Source organism: Vulpes vulpes, chromosome 1 (assembly GCF_048418805.1).
Source record: "Vulpes vulpes isolate BD-2025 chromosome 1, VulVul3, whole genome shotgun sequence".
Taxonomy (NCBI): domain Eukaryota; kingdom Metazoa; phylum Chordata; class Mammalia; order Carnivora; family Canidae; genus Vulpes; species Vulpes vulpes.
This window is the reverse complement of record NC_132780.1, coordinates 133,692,738-133,704,697: the sequence shown is the minus strand read 5'-3', so window position 1 is coordinate 133,704,697 and position 11,960 is coordinate 133,692,738. Positions and strand designations below refer to the sequence as shown.

Genomic DNA, 11,960 nt, shown 5'->3' with positions numbered 1-11,960 from the left:
GGAGGCTCCAGGCTCCGGGCTGCGGGCTCCGGGCGGGGGCGGGGTGGGGGTGGGGAGGCGGCGGGGGCGGGCTTTTCAATCTGCTGCTTCACTCGCTGCTGCTGCTGCTGCGAGAACTGAGGGAGGATTGGCTCAGTTCATTCAACAAACGTTCATTGAGCTTGAGCTCTGCTCGGCTCCCTGCTTAGGCGCGGGGTTCTGGTGGCTCGGGATCCGAACCCTGTCCTCACTCGTTATTGTGAGTTAGGGTAGCATGGCCTTGCGCCCCGGGCCACGTCTGTAGAACCGGTGTAATGATTAATAGTGTCCTTTTTCATGCTCAAGTGTTGGGGGGGGGCTAGTTAAGGAACTCTGTCCCCCAATGCAGGGAAGAATTCCAACCAAACCAAGGAAGAAGACGAGCCGTCGTCTGATCACTATGCAAAGGCACTTTCTTGGCCCTTTGTAGTCTCTCTGACCTTTGCCCCTCATTCTGCAAGTATCACCAGCAACTTCGACAGATGAACAAACAGGCTCAGAGAGGTTGAGAGACTTGCCCAAGGCCAAACAGCTAAGTATTGGAATCCAGATCCAGGTTTATACAGCCTCCAGAGTTGCAGTGTCCTATCCCACGCTTCCTTCTCAAAATAAGTAGATTCTATTAAATAAATAAATGAAAGATAACTATCCCTGACATAAAGGAGCTTATAATCTATGGAGCTGAAAAAATTATAGGACATAACTAAGCAATAAAATAGATTAGAGATTGAAGGGAGATCATAAGGCTCAGAGAGAAGCTGACCAAATGATCAAAGTTGGGTGGACATTATCAGAGCCTTCCTGCAGGAGGTATTTTGTTTGTTTGTTTTTTAATTTTTATTTATTTATGATAGTCACAGAGAGAGACAGAGAGGCAGAGACACAGGCAGAGGAAGAAGCAGGCTCCATGCACCGGGAGCCTGATGTGGGATTCGATCCCGGGTCTCCAGGATCGCGCCCTGGGCCAAAGGCAGGCGCCAAACCTCTGCGCCACCCAGGGATCCCCTGCAGGAGGTATTTTGAAGTGCTGAGGCCAAGATCACCAGGAGAGAGAGAGAGAGAGAGAGAGAGAGAGAGCGCGCGCGCGCGCGCGCGCGCGCGCGCTCAGGCGCGCGTGCGTGTGTGTGTGTGTGTGTGTGTGTGTGTGTGTATGAAATGCAGTGCCAAGAAAGAGAACAATCTAAGGACATCAGGGACCAGAGCTAGGCAAGCTGGAATCTCCCAATTGTGAAAAGATCCCTCTGTAAACCCACAGTCACCAGCTGTGCCCAACTCACCTTTTAGCCTTCCACCCTCCTCAGTGGTTTTATGTGTCTTAGGGAAGCAGAGATTCCCAACAGGCAGCTGCACTCATTCCACTCTGCACTCAAGGTCTCTGCAGTTGGCATTTGGCACAGATTCATTGATGTTAACTTGAGTATCAGCTTCTCCCTTCCCCACCCGACTCTGAAGATTTGGTAGATTAAAAAAGTCACTCTTCAAAACAAAAGGGCCTGAGCCCCGAGTACCAGGAACCAACAGGCTCTATGGGAATGGGGAGACTGAGTCGAGAGAGAAAAATGAGAAAACAGCACATCAAGTGGGTTGATCCCTTGACTAACATTTGCTGCCCTTCTGCTATGTACCAGGCCCAGGGCTAGGCTCTGTGATCTAGGCACACCACGAATGAGCCCAGGTCCCTTCATAGGGAACACACAGGTTAGAAGTCGGTATACCCAGTACACCTGGTTGAGGAGTCTGAAGCTTAAAGCATACACAATAAACAGCATCTGAGAAAAACTATCCAGGAAAAACCTATGTAGGAGAAAGGAAAAACATAGGTCAGAAAGGACAGTGTGGCAGAGGCTGTAGGAATTTGAGCCAAAGGTGGAACCTATGGGGATAGAGAGGAAGAGGTGAATGAGAAAAATAAAGAACAATACATCTTGTAATAAAAGCAACAAAGGGAGGAATTTGGTAGTCGGTCAGATACAGGATGGCGAAGGAGAGAAAATAGTTAAAAATTAACCCATCTTCCCGGTGAGTGTGGGGGATGGGAGAGTCACAGTGGGCAGTGGGGAAGAGCTGGTGTGATACAGGAGGACAAGTTCAGTCACTTCCAGGTCATGTGAGGGCAGATGTTCTGTAGGTGACTGGACTTGGAGACAGGGGAGTCCAGAAGGGCAGTGGGCTGCCTTGTCAGAGTGTCCCTGTCACAACAGATATGCAGACAGCTTCAGAACAATTACTGACCTGGGATACCACAGACAGATTTCATTCATCAGATAGAAGCTTGGAGTTGATGACAGTTAAGTTACCTTCTGGTTGGGACATTCGGTGAACACTGGCTGGGTGAGCACATTTGTGGGAAATAGGACTGTATGTGTGGGAAGGGGATCCATGGCCCAGGCCTGCATTGGCATCCATCTCCTCAGAGGGTGCCAAAGATGCCATCAGATGGCCCAGGGGCATGGGGCCCAGGTGAGGCACTTCAGCTGCCTGGGGTCCCTCCCCCAACCCCACCCTCCAAGGCCCTGGAGCTCAGACCTATGCTGGCTGCCAGGGCCTTTCCTGGAACTCAGCAGAGGACTGAGCCCCTCCCTGCCAGCCCTGGCACACTCCAGGCACAGCGTGTCCCCTGGGGCACCTTGCAGACACCCCAGGAGGCTAGGGTGTGGGACAGGTCTCCGCCTCCAGGAAAAGTCCTGTTCTGGGCTGCCATCTGAGCTCCCTGCCCTGGGCTGTCATCCTCATAGTGGCCCCACCAGGACAGCAGGCACAGAGGAGGAAGGAGCAGCTTTGTGGCTGGATGGCAGGATTCATGAGTCTTTGTTGTGGCTTTGGGTGGGAGGGTGGGTAAGGCAGAGAAGCAAGGTCTCAGGCTTCAAAGCACCTCCCCACCTGCTTCTCCCTCCTTCTGAGGAAATCTTCAGGGGCCTGGTGGTTTTGAGGGGAGGGGACAGGAAGAGCCTCTAAACTCTGGGTCAGCCGGGGACAGAGGTGGGGGAGATCTTCTTGCCCTATATCCCACTTCTCTCAGCATCCTTTTCCTGCAGCGCCTCACCACCCCAGAACAGATTTCTACCTCCATCTGCAGCGATGAGTTACATCCCACACACCAAGACCTCCGGAGGCCTCCCAGGATGGTGGGCTTTGGGGGAAACTGGGACTTGTACACAGAAGCTGCAGGCCGGGCCACACCTGGCGGGGGGCAGGCGGAGAGCGCCCCTCCCGGTGGGGATGGGGGGAGCGAGCCTGCTCCGCCGGGCTGGGGGCCGTGAGACACCGGAACGCAGGGCGAGAGGGCAGAGGGATGCGCAAACGCGCCACGTGGAGGTCCCGCGCGGCAGGCAGGGGCGGGAGCCCGGGGCCGGCCATGCGCCCGCCTCCCCCCACCCCCACCCCCCCGCTCGAGGGAGCCTCCGAGAGTCGGGTCGTCGCTGACCGCAGGCTGCAAGAGCGGTTGATCTGGTGAGCGAGCACACCCACTTACCCAGCTGCTGAGTCAGGCTGTTCTCGCTCCCCGCTCGCCCGCCCGCTCGGGACATTGTGTTCCAGCCCCGGCGCGCTGGCACCGGGCCCAGGCGCTCACACCAGCCTCCTCGCCCTGTTTGTGCTCGCGGCTTGCGCTCGGCGCGCAGCCTCCCCGCCGCCGCAGCCTGAGAGCGCGCGCTGGGGCCCGGCCAGGGGCGGCCGGGGCGGGGGCCGAGCCCCGGAGACGCGCGCCCGGCCGGGGGCCGGGGGTTCCTCGCCGCCTCTAGCCCGGGCTCCGGGCTCCCAGCACCCAGACGTCTCCATCCCCCACCCGAGCCCCGCAGTGGAATCCCGGGCGTGTGCGGGACCCGAGCACAGGTGGGAGGGGTGCAGGTGTTCGTAGCTCCTCGAGGGAGAAGCAGCCACCCCGGCCGCCACCCGAGCCCCAGAAGCGCACGGTCCGGGCTGGAGGAGGATCGCCGAGCGCGTCAGCCCCACACTTGGAAGACCCGGGATGCAGTCACGTGACAACGGAAGCCCGCTGGAGGGGGCCTATTCGAGCGACTCCCCCGGAGGAGCCTCCTCCTCGCGCCCCGGACCCCCTTCCCCAACGGCGCCTCGCACCATCCAGGAGGCTCCAGGGATTCCCAGGGGCTGGCCAACGGAGCCCAGCCCTCGGGGATAGCTTGGGAAACCCCTGGCCAGACGCCAGGAGTACGAAGGGCCGAGCAGTGGACTGCCGGGTGGAGAAGACGACCCCAAACTGGAGCCTGACCCCTCCCTTTGTTCCAGCCCCAAACCCGGATTTATTCAGAACCACGTTTTCTCTTTACCCATCCGTCTACAGAAAGACGTCACTGAGTGCAGTTCCTGAAGGTTCCACTGCTTCCAAACCAAGGAGGGGACAAAGAACTTATCTACTGAGCACCTACCACATGGAAGGCTCTGTTGGGTCCTGCTAAGGATGTCATTAGAAAGTTGAAGACACAATTGCTGAAGTCCTTTCATCTCCCACCTTGCAACCTCCACAGTGTGCTGTGCCATTTCTCCTGCCAGGGGTGCCCATCCTCCGCATACCCATCTCTTAAGCTCCAACTCATAAAAGCCTGCTTGAAACAGCGCCAGCCAAATCTGATTCCTCTCCCCTCTGAATGCCCAGCACATTCAGTCTGTACCTTTCTCGCAGCACAGCGTGTGGCCTGTCTCATATTCTAGTGATCTGTTTACTAATCCAGCTCTTCTAACCAGATTAAAAAGTCCTTGAGGCAGAAACAGTCTGCCTCTTTGAGGCCTCCCCCATCACTTGAGCTCATCCCCCACAGGCCCAGCTTGGCACTGGATTTGATGTTCAGTAAATGTTGGGTGTATTGAAATGATTTCCTGCCCTTGGGCAGTTTGCAGACCAGTTGAAGAGACAAACAGACAGCTCATGAGGTTAAATAATAACCCAAGCCAGCAGGTGGTGAGTACCAAACGTTGAGTTATAGGGACTCAGGAAGGAGGTGGTGATATGGGAGAAAGATCCCAGGAGGTTCTAGGCCTTGAGCTGTGTGTGTGGAGGAGGAGAGAGGAGGTGTGGTGACTCATTCTGGTTGACATCACCACCAAGCAGCCTCCATGCTAGCCTCTTTACATGCATTATCTCTAATATTTAGGTGGAGGAGGAGGGTAGGTTTGGAAGGAGTGGAGGGGATGGTGCCCAAGCCAGACCTGCCCAGAGCTAACCAGAGCGTAGAGGCAGCCTTGGATCTGGGCTCCCCACCCTCAGTTCCCGGGCACTGCCTGTTCCCTGGCCTGCCACGCCTGCACAGTACACCCAAGAGAGCTGCCCGGCACTGCCCAGCTCTGGATGCACTCTGGTCCCACCCTGGTGAACGACTGGCTGTGTGATCTTGGGCAAGGCACTTCCTTCCCTGCACCTCACTGCCATCTGTACCTCCCCTGCAAAGCTCTGTTAGTGCCCAAGCCATGCTTGCCATTTCCCTCATGGTACCTGGGCTGCTGTGGCTGCCTACACTGCCCTCCCCCCAACCCCCTCTCTCTCCCCCACTCACTGCTCCCTCCCAGTCTGGAGCTGCTGAGAGGAACACTGGGTACAGAGTGTGAGCAGGGATAGTAGGTTTCCTGTGGTTGCAAAAGGAACATCGGGACTTTCCCTGCGGTGCCCGAGCTGTGGGAGAAGTGGGGGAGGAGGAGGCAGGGCCAACCTCGAAGGAACCTCTGCTCTCTTCCCTCCCCTTCACAGTGCTCCCAACTCTCCAAAAGGCTGGTACAGTTTGTTACGCTGGGGCCGGAATGTACCGTGTGTTTCATATGGCCTCTGTCCAGTCCTACACTGGCCGCTGTATATTTATACTTCCTTCTTCAGCTGTGGCATCCTGCTGTCAGGCAATCACCCCTGCTCTCATCTGCCCACCTCCCACCTGGGCCCTGCACCACCCCCCAGTCAGTCCTTGGGTTCCAAACTCTTGTGGGAGTGTGGGGTGGGAGGAGAAAAGTTGGATTCCAAAAGATAAAAAACCCCAGTTCCCTTTCTCTCTCTCATCACCCAGCCCTGCAACAGCCTCCAAGGTCATGGACCCTCCAATTTGGGTCTGCTGGTTCTCTGGGCCCATGAGGTCCATCCTTGACACTCTTGTTTCCCCAAGTACTTTAGAAATATTCTTGAGCCTGGCTGGACAAGTGAGCTGAAGGCTCTATTTATGTTGCCTCCCCCAAAGCTTGGCAGACCTGTTAGTCCGTGATCCTCCCCCCATCAGTCCCAGAGAACATGGCAGACATGGGGCCATGTCTGGGGGGGGAAGAATCACACCCCCTTCCCCTCTAGGAATCACACAATCCTAATGGAAGCTGCAAGATGGAATTTGACACTTGGTGACTTAATGATTTTTCTGAGTCATGACCAGCTTAACCTCCTCAAAGCGGCTTCAGTGTTCAGAGGGTGATCTGGCCTTCCTCCCCCGGGAGCTTGTGACATTATTATTCACAATAATAGCTAATATCAATTGCTACCAGGGACCAAGTGTTGGGCTCAGGCCTTTGTACACACAAGCTCATTTATTATTCACGACTCTGGGAGGTGGATGCTGTTGTTAGCCTCCTTTGTCACTTAAGGAAACTGAGGCTCAGAGAAGTGACAGAGCTGGGATGCACATTAAACTCTACTATCAGTGCCAGCCTTTCTAAATAATCTGCCAGATTGCTCAGATCAGGTACTTAAATTGTAAGTCCTCCATTTCTCAGGCCTCAGGGTCTTCTTCCCTTCTTCCTCAAATGATTCCAGGAACGCTGCCTCCTTGGAGTGCATGCATGCCTCGAGGTATAATCTGATAGCCAGAAAACTGTCTTCAGCCCATTTGACAGGCTGAAACATAGAGGCCCCGGAGAACACTCAGTCAGTGGTGGAGCTCAATGGTCGGGCTTGCTGGCCAAGGCATCCTCAGTTGTCTCTCAGCCAGCTGGCATGCCTGCAGCCACTCACCCTCTCAGCGGGAATTAACTTTGCCTTGCTGTATTGATCCGGCATCAAATCAAAAAACCAGAGGCTGAGTCTCTGAACTTGGGTCTATCTGTGGTACTCAGTGACATGAAGGCACAGCCTCTCTTAGGACCTGGGCACAGCAGGACTTTGGGAGAAATCACTACCGTTAATGTCAGTCCCTGGCCTTTGTATCAGGCCATGTGCATTTCACTTACATGTCCTAACTCAGTATGACCCTAACGTTCCTCTCCAGGAGAACAGTACTCACTTTCCTGATGGGAAAACTGAGGCAAGAAACACTAAGTTGCTCACCCAAGGGCAAGAAGCTAGGTTTGTGGCTGTGATATCTTGGGTGCTGTGTTTCATAACACAGGGCCTCTTCTGAGCTAAGAGAGGAAGAGTTTCCTAAGATGTCCCAAAATCTCGTGACCTGTGGCCTTTCACCCAGCCCTCCCACCCTAGGAAGGGACCACAGCACCACACTGCCCACACCACCCTTATCTACCCCCGGAGGCTGAAGCAAGGGCACCAGACATCCTGTAGCGAGTCAGCCTGTTCCAGTCTCTGGCTTCCTGTCTTCTGCAGCTCTCATGGGCACATTCTGTCCCCTCTGAGTCCAGTTCTTCCTCTTTCATCCTTCTCTGTCTTTGCTCGCTGAGAGCCCTGTTTATATGCCTCCATCCATCCGTGTGTGTGTGTGTTTTTTTTCTGCTGTTTACATGTTCATTTTCCTGGGAAGTGTCCTGGGGCCCCCTCTGACACCGACTTGTTTCCAAGGATGCATCTTCCATTCCTACTCCCCACCTGCGTGCCTCACCGTGCCCCCAGCTTCTGCCAATGTCAGATTGCTGAGGTTCATGCATTCACTGGGTACTTAATGAGCACCTACTGTGTGCTCCAGGACTTCTGTTAATTCCTGGGGACCCAAAGTCTAAAAGCTGTGCTGGGGCATTTTTATTAATCACCTACTGTATGCACCAGACACCGTGCTTCATCCTGGGGGTGCCAAACCTGGTCACTGCCCTCAAGAAATCTCTAGGCTACTTGAGAGACTGTAAAACAACAACAACAAAAAATCATGACAGTGCCCTGGAAAGTTGGGGACTGGATGTGGCCAGAGGAGTCAGGGAGGGCTCCTTTGAGGAGGCTAATTTTCAAGTCTGAGAGGAGCTAGCCCGGCAGAGCCAGGGTGCAGAGTGTTACAGGTAGAAGGAGTAGTGTCTATAAAGGTACAGTGACATGAAGCAGCCTGTATTCTCCAGTAGGCACTTTGAGTTGTTTGGTCTGGCCTGGACATGGAGTACAGGTTGGAGAACCCAGGGAGATGAGGCCAGAGGCAGGCAGGCCCAGATGGTACAGAACCTCATGTTCCAGCAAAAGGGTTGACCTTTATCCTGGAGCAGCCGGAAGCCCAAGCATGGCTCCATGCAGCCTGGGAGCTTCAGGGCTGGGCATGGGCCAGGCCCAAAGCCCTCTCTCAAGCCCTCATTAACCCACATTTACTGCCTTTAGCTTAGTGAAGCCTGTGACAGAAAATAATAAACTAGAAAATAATGCGTTTTTAAAGCATGATCATGCACTCATTCATAAATATTTAGGAACCTCTGATTTGGCCAGGTGCTGCTTTGAGCATTGGGAATGGGTTCTTAAACCCTACAGAGATCCTAGTGCTCAAGAAACTTACATCCTGGGCAGTTGGAGAGGGAGGATAGGCCATAAACAAAACAAATAAATTAGCAAGGTAATTTCAGATCTTAAAAACAAGAACGATGCTGCTAAGGGTAATGGGTTAGTCAGGGAAGCCTGGTCTAAAGAAAGACCTGAGACCAAGATGACAAAAACAAACCAGTATGTGAACATCTGGGGCTGAGGGTTCCAGGCATAGGTTACAGCACATGCAAAGGCCCTGAGGCAGTAAGGAGCTTGGAGTTTTCCAAGTTTAGAAAAAATGCTGCATTTGAATTCATTACAGCAGTTCTATACAAGGATTATTGTACCTATTTTGTAGAGATGGAGACCAAGGCTCAGAATGGTCAAGTTTCTTGGCCAAAATCATAACTGGTAGTGAAAATTTTGACTCTAAAGCCACTGCTGGTTTGTTTTTGGTGTGTGTGTGTGTGTGTGTGTGTGTGTGTGTTTTCCTACCAAAGTATCAAGTATAGCAACCATGTATCCCTAAATTATCTGGGAAGGTCCAATTTCTAAAAATTTGTCTCATCGATTCTCTGGACATTCTCTGTCCCAAATCATAACTTTGAGCCCTGTCTCTGCCACGTACTACCAGTGGGATCCTAGGACAAGCACTTCATCATCATAAGTCTCAGTGTCATCATCTGTAAATAGGTAGAGTAATAATTCTGATAACACAGGCTCGCTGAGAGATTAAATAAGATAATCCATGTAAGACAGTGCAATGCCTGGAACATGACACACATTCATTTCATTCAATTCACGATAGTTTTATTGTTACCTTGGGAGAATTGAGGTCACCTGCAGGATGATTCTGTCACCATGTGAAGCCTCTGCTGCATGAGACAGCCAGGGGAGCTGTGGGGGGAGAGAGAGCAGGAGAGGGCGGCCAGGGGTGCCTCTTGCCTATGCTCAGCCACTTACTCCTCAAGCTGGGATCCCACACTGACACATCTTGAACTTCCCGTTTCCAGGGAAATTCCTCACCACTGGACCGCACCCGCCCTTGAGGACCTCCCTATGTCTTAGGGCAGAGCAAAAGCTAGACAGAGCTGGGGACTGTGAAGTGACAAACTTCAGCCCTGTGTGTGCCAGGAACTCCCAAGGGGCAGGCGCCACCCTGCAGGAGGACAGGGACCCCTGAGGGAGCTGGGTGTGGGGTGCTGGGTCAGAGCTCTTCTCAGAGGTGGTGGGGACCCCGCAGAGTACATGACTCTTGCCCTGCAGCCTACACAGTTTGGTTAGCAGGACAGAGACCCCTCCCCACCCATCTCCAACCTTCCCCAGCTTCCTGCTCTGCTGGAAGGCCCTGTCACCACATATACACATTCTCTCTCTCTCTCTCACCCCCCTCCCAGGCACCCCCTGAGAGGACCAGCTGCAGCTGGGAGGTGGGGGCTGGGAGAGCACTGCCAGGGTTCTCAGATCCCTAGCCTCTGTCTACCACCCCTCCCTCACCCCCAACTGCTGAGCTGCTTCTAGGTTTAAAGCAAAACATGATTCTGTCCTTCCTGCTGCTCAGTGGCAGCAGCACTGCCTGGGATTATTTTTAGCATGGATGCAGGGAAGGCACATTTCTCCTTGACTTTCACTGGGGACATCCCCCACCCCCCAGCCAAGACTTGGCCTGGGGAGGCCAGTACGGAAACCCCCCTCCCAAAAAGGGGAAATGGGTGTGTTTTTGTTCCTTCAGCTCACCAGAACAGGAGTTGTAGTCAAGCTTGGGGTTGGACTGATGGGAAATTCTAGGTTCCAAAGCCCATGGGTTCCACCCCATCTCTGTCTCTGTGTCCCCTTAAATCTGGGGAGCAGGAAGTGCATGGTGTTTGCAGCCAAGATGCCCAGTCTTTGATGTTGGGGTCCAAGGGGAGATTACAGCCAGCACTGTGGACTACAAGGGGCACCAGGCATTCTGGGTGGTGTTTACATGGGTGCTTGCTTTATAATTCATTAAACTGAGCATGACTGTTCTATATGTTTCTCTGTATGTGTGTCTTTTATTTGATTTCATTTTTTAAGATTTTACTTATTTATTTATTTGACAGAAAGAGAACACAAGCAGGGGAAGTGACAGACAGAGGCAGAGGGAGAAGGCCGCTCCCTACAGAGCAGGGAGCCCAATACAGGACTCTGTCCCAGGACCCTGGGATCAGGACCTGGGCCAAAGGCAGACGCTTCACCAACTGAGCTACCCAGACACCCTATATGTGTCTTTTAATTAAAAAAAAAAATTTAAAAGTAGGTTCCACGTCCACCGTGGAGCTTGAACTCACCACCCTGAGATCAAGAGTCCCATGAGCTACTAAGCCAGCCAGGCACCTCAACTACGTATGTCTTTTAGATGGTAGCATTACTGGGGATCCCTGGGTGGCGCAGCGGTTTAGTGCCCGCCTTTGGCCCAGGGCGCGATCCTGGAAACCCGGGATCGAATCCCACGTCGGGCTCCCGGTGCATGGAGCCTGCTTCTCCCTCTGCCCATGTCTCTGCCTCTCTCTCTCTCTCTCACTGTGTGCCTATCATAAATAAATAAAATAAATAAAAATTAAAAAAAATAGATGGTAGCATTACTTTATTGAGGTATAGTCTACACACAGCAATAGCACACATCTTAAGTTTACAGCTTGATGAATTTTGACAAGTGTATATATATCTGTGCAGCCATCATCTAGATCAAGATTTTGAACATTTTCTGCACCCCTATATTCCCTGGTACCCCCTCCTAGTCAGTCCCTATCCCTGGGGGCAACCTCAATCTGATTTCTACACCATAGGTTAGTTTTGTGTATGAGCACAGATTCATGCTTTACAAGGTTAAAAGAAATACAGCTGCTATCATAGAAAAGGGAAGTGGAAAATAAAATCTTTAACATGAAAAGGGGGCCTCAAAGGGTGCCTGGGTGGCTCAGTCAGATAAGTTGTCTGCCTTCAGCTCAGGTCATGATCTCAGGGTCCTGGGATTGAGTCCCTGCAAGGCACTGGGCTCCTTGCTCAGTGGGGAGTCCGCTTCTCCCTTTTCTTCTGTCCCCCCCTCCCCAGCTTGTGCTCAGGGGCTTGCTCTCTCTCAAATAATAAATATTTAAAACAAAAAGAAAAAAAAAAAAAGGAAAAAGGCCTCAAAATAGGAGCGTTATTTCAATTTGAAAAAAAAAAAAAACTAAGGAATCACTGGCATGGGAAATGGGAGATTCCAGGCCCAGCCCAGCCTCCCAGGATTGGAACAGGAGGTCTGGGGACGCTTCTAGGAGCAGAGAGGCAGTGAGTGGAGAGAGCAGGGGTGAGGAAGAGGCCTACCAGGGCTCCTCTTGGGTCCACCCACCCC

The 11,960-nt window shown here is 52.9% G+C and overlaps 1 long non-coding RNA gene across 1 annotated transcript; it reads left to right on the top strand.

Moving 5' to 3' along the window:
• The first annotated feature begins 2,168 nt into the window (after positions 1-2,168).
• On the top strand, positions 2,169-10,614 carry LOC140594759 (uncharacterized). The gene is made up of 2 exons (XR_011995999.1): positions 2,169-2,349; positions 4,319-10,614. It is a non-coding gene; the product is annotated as an uncharacterized lncRNA (long non-coding RNA).
• Positions 10,615-11,960: the final 1,346 nt, after the last annotated feature.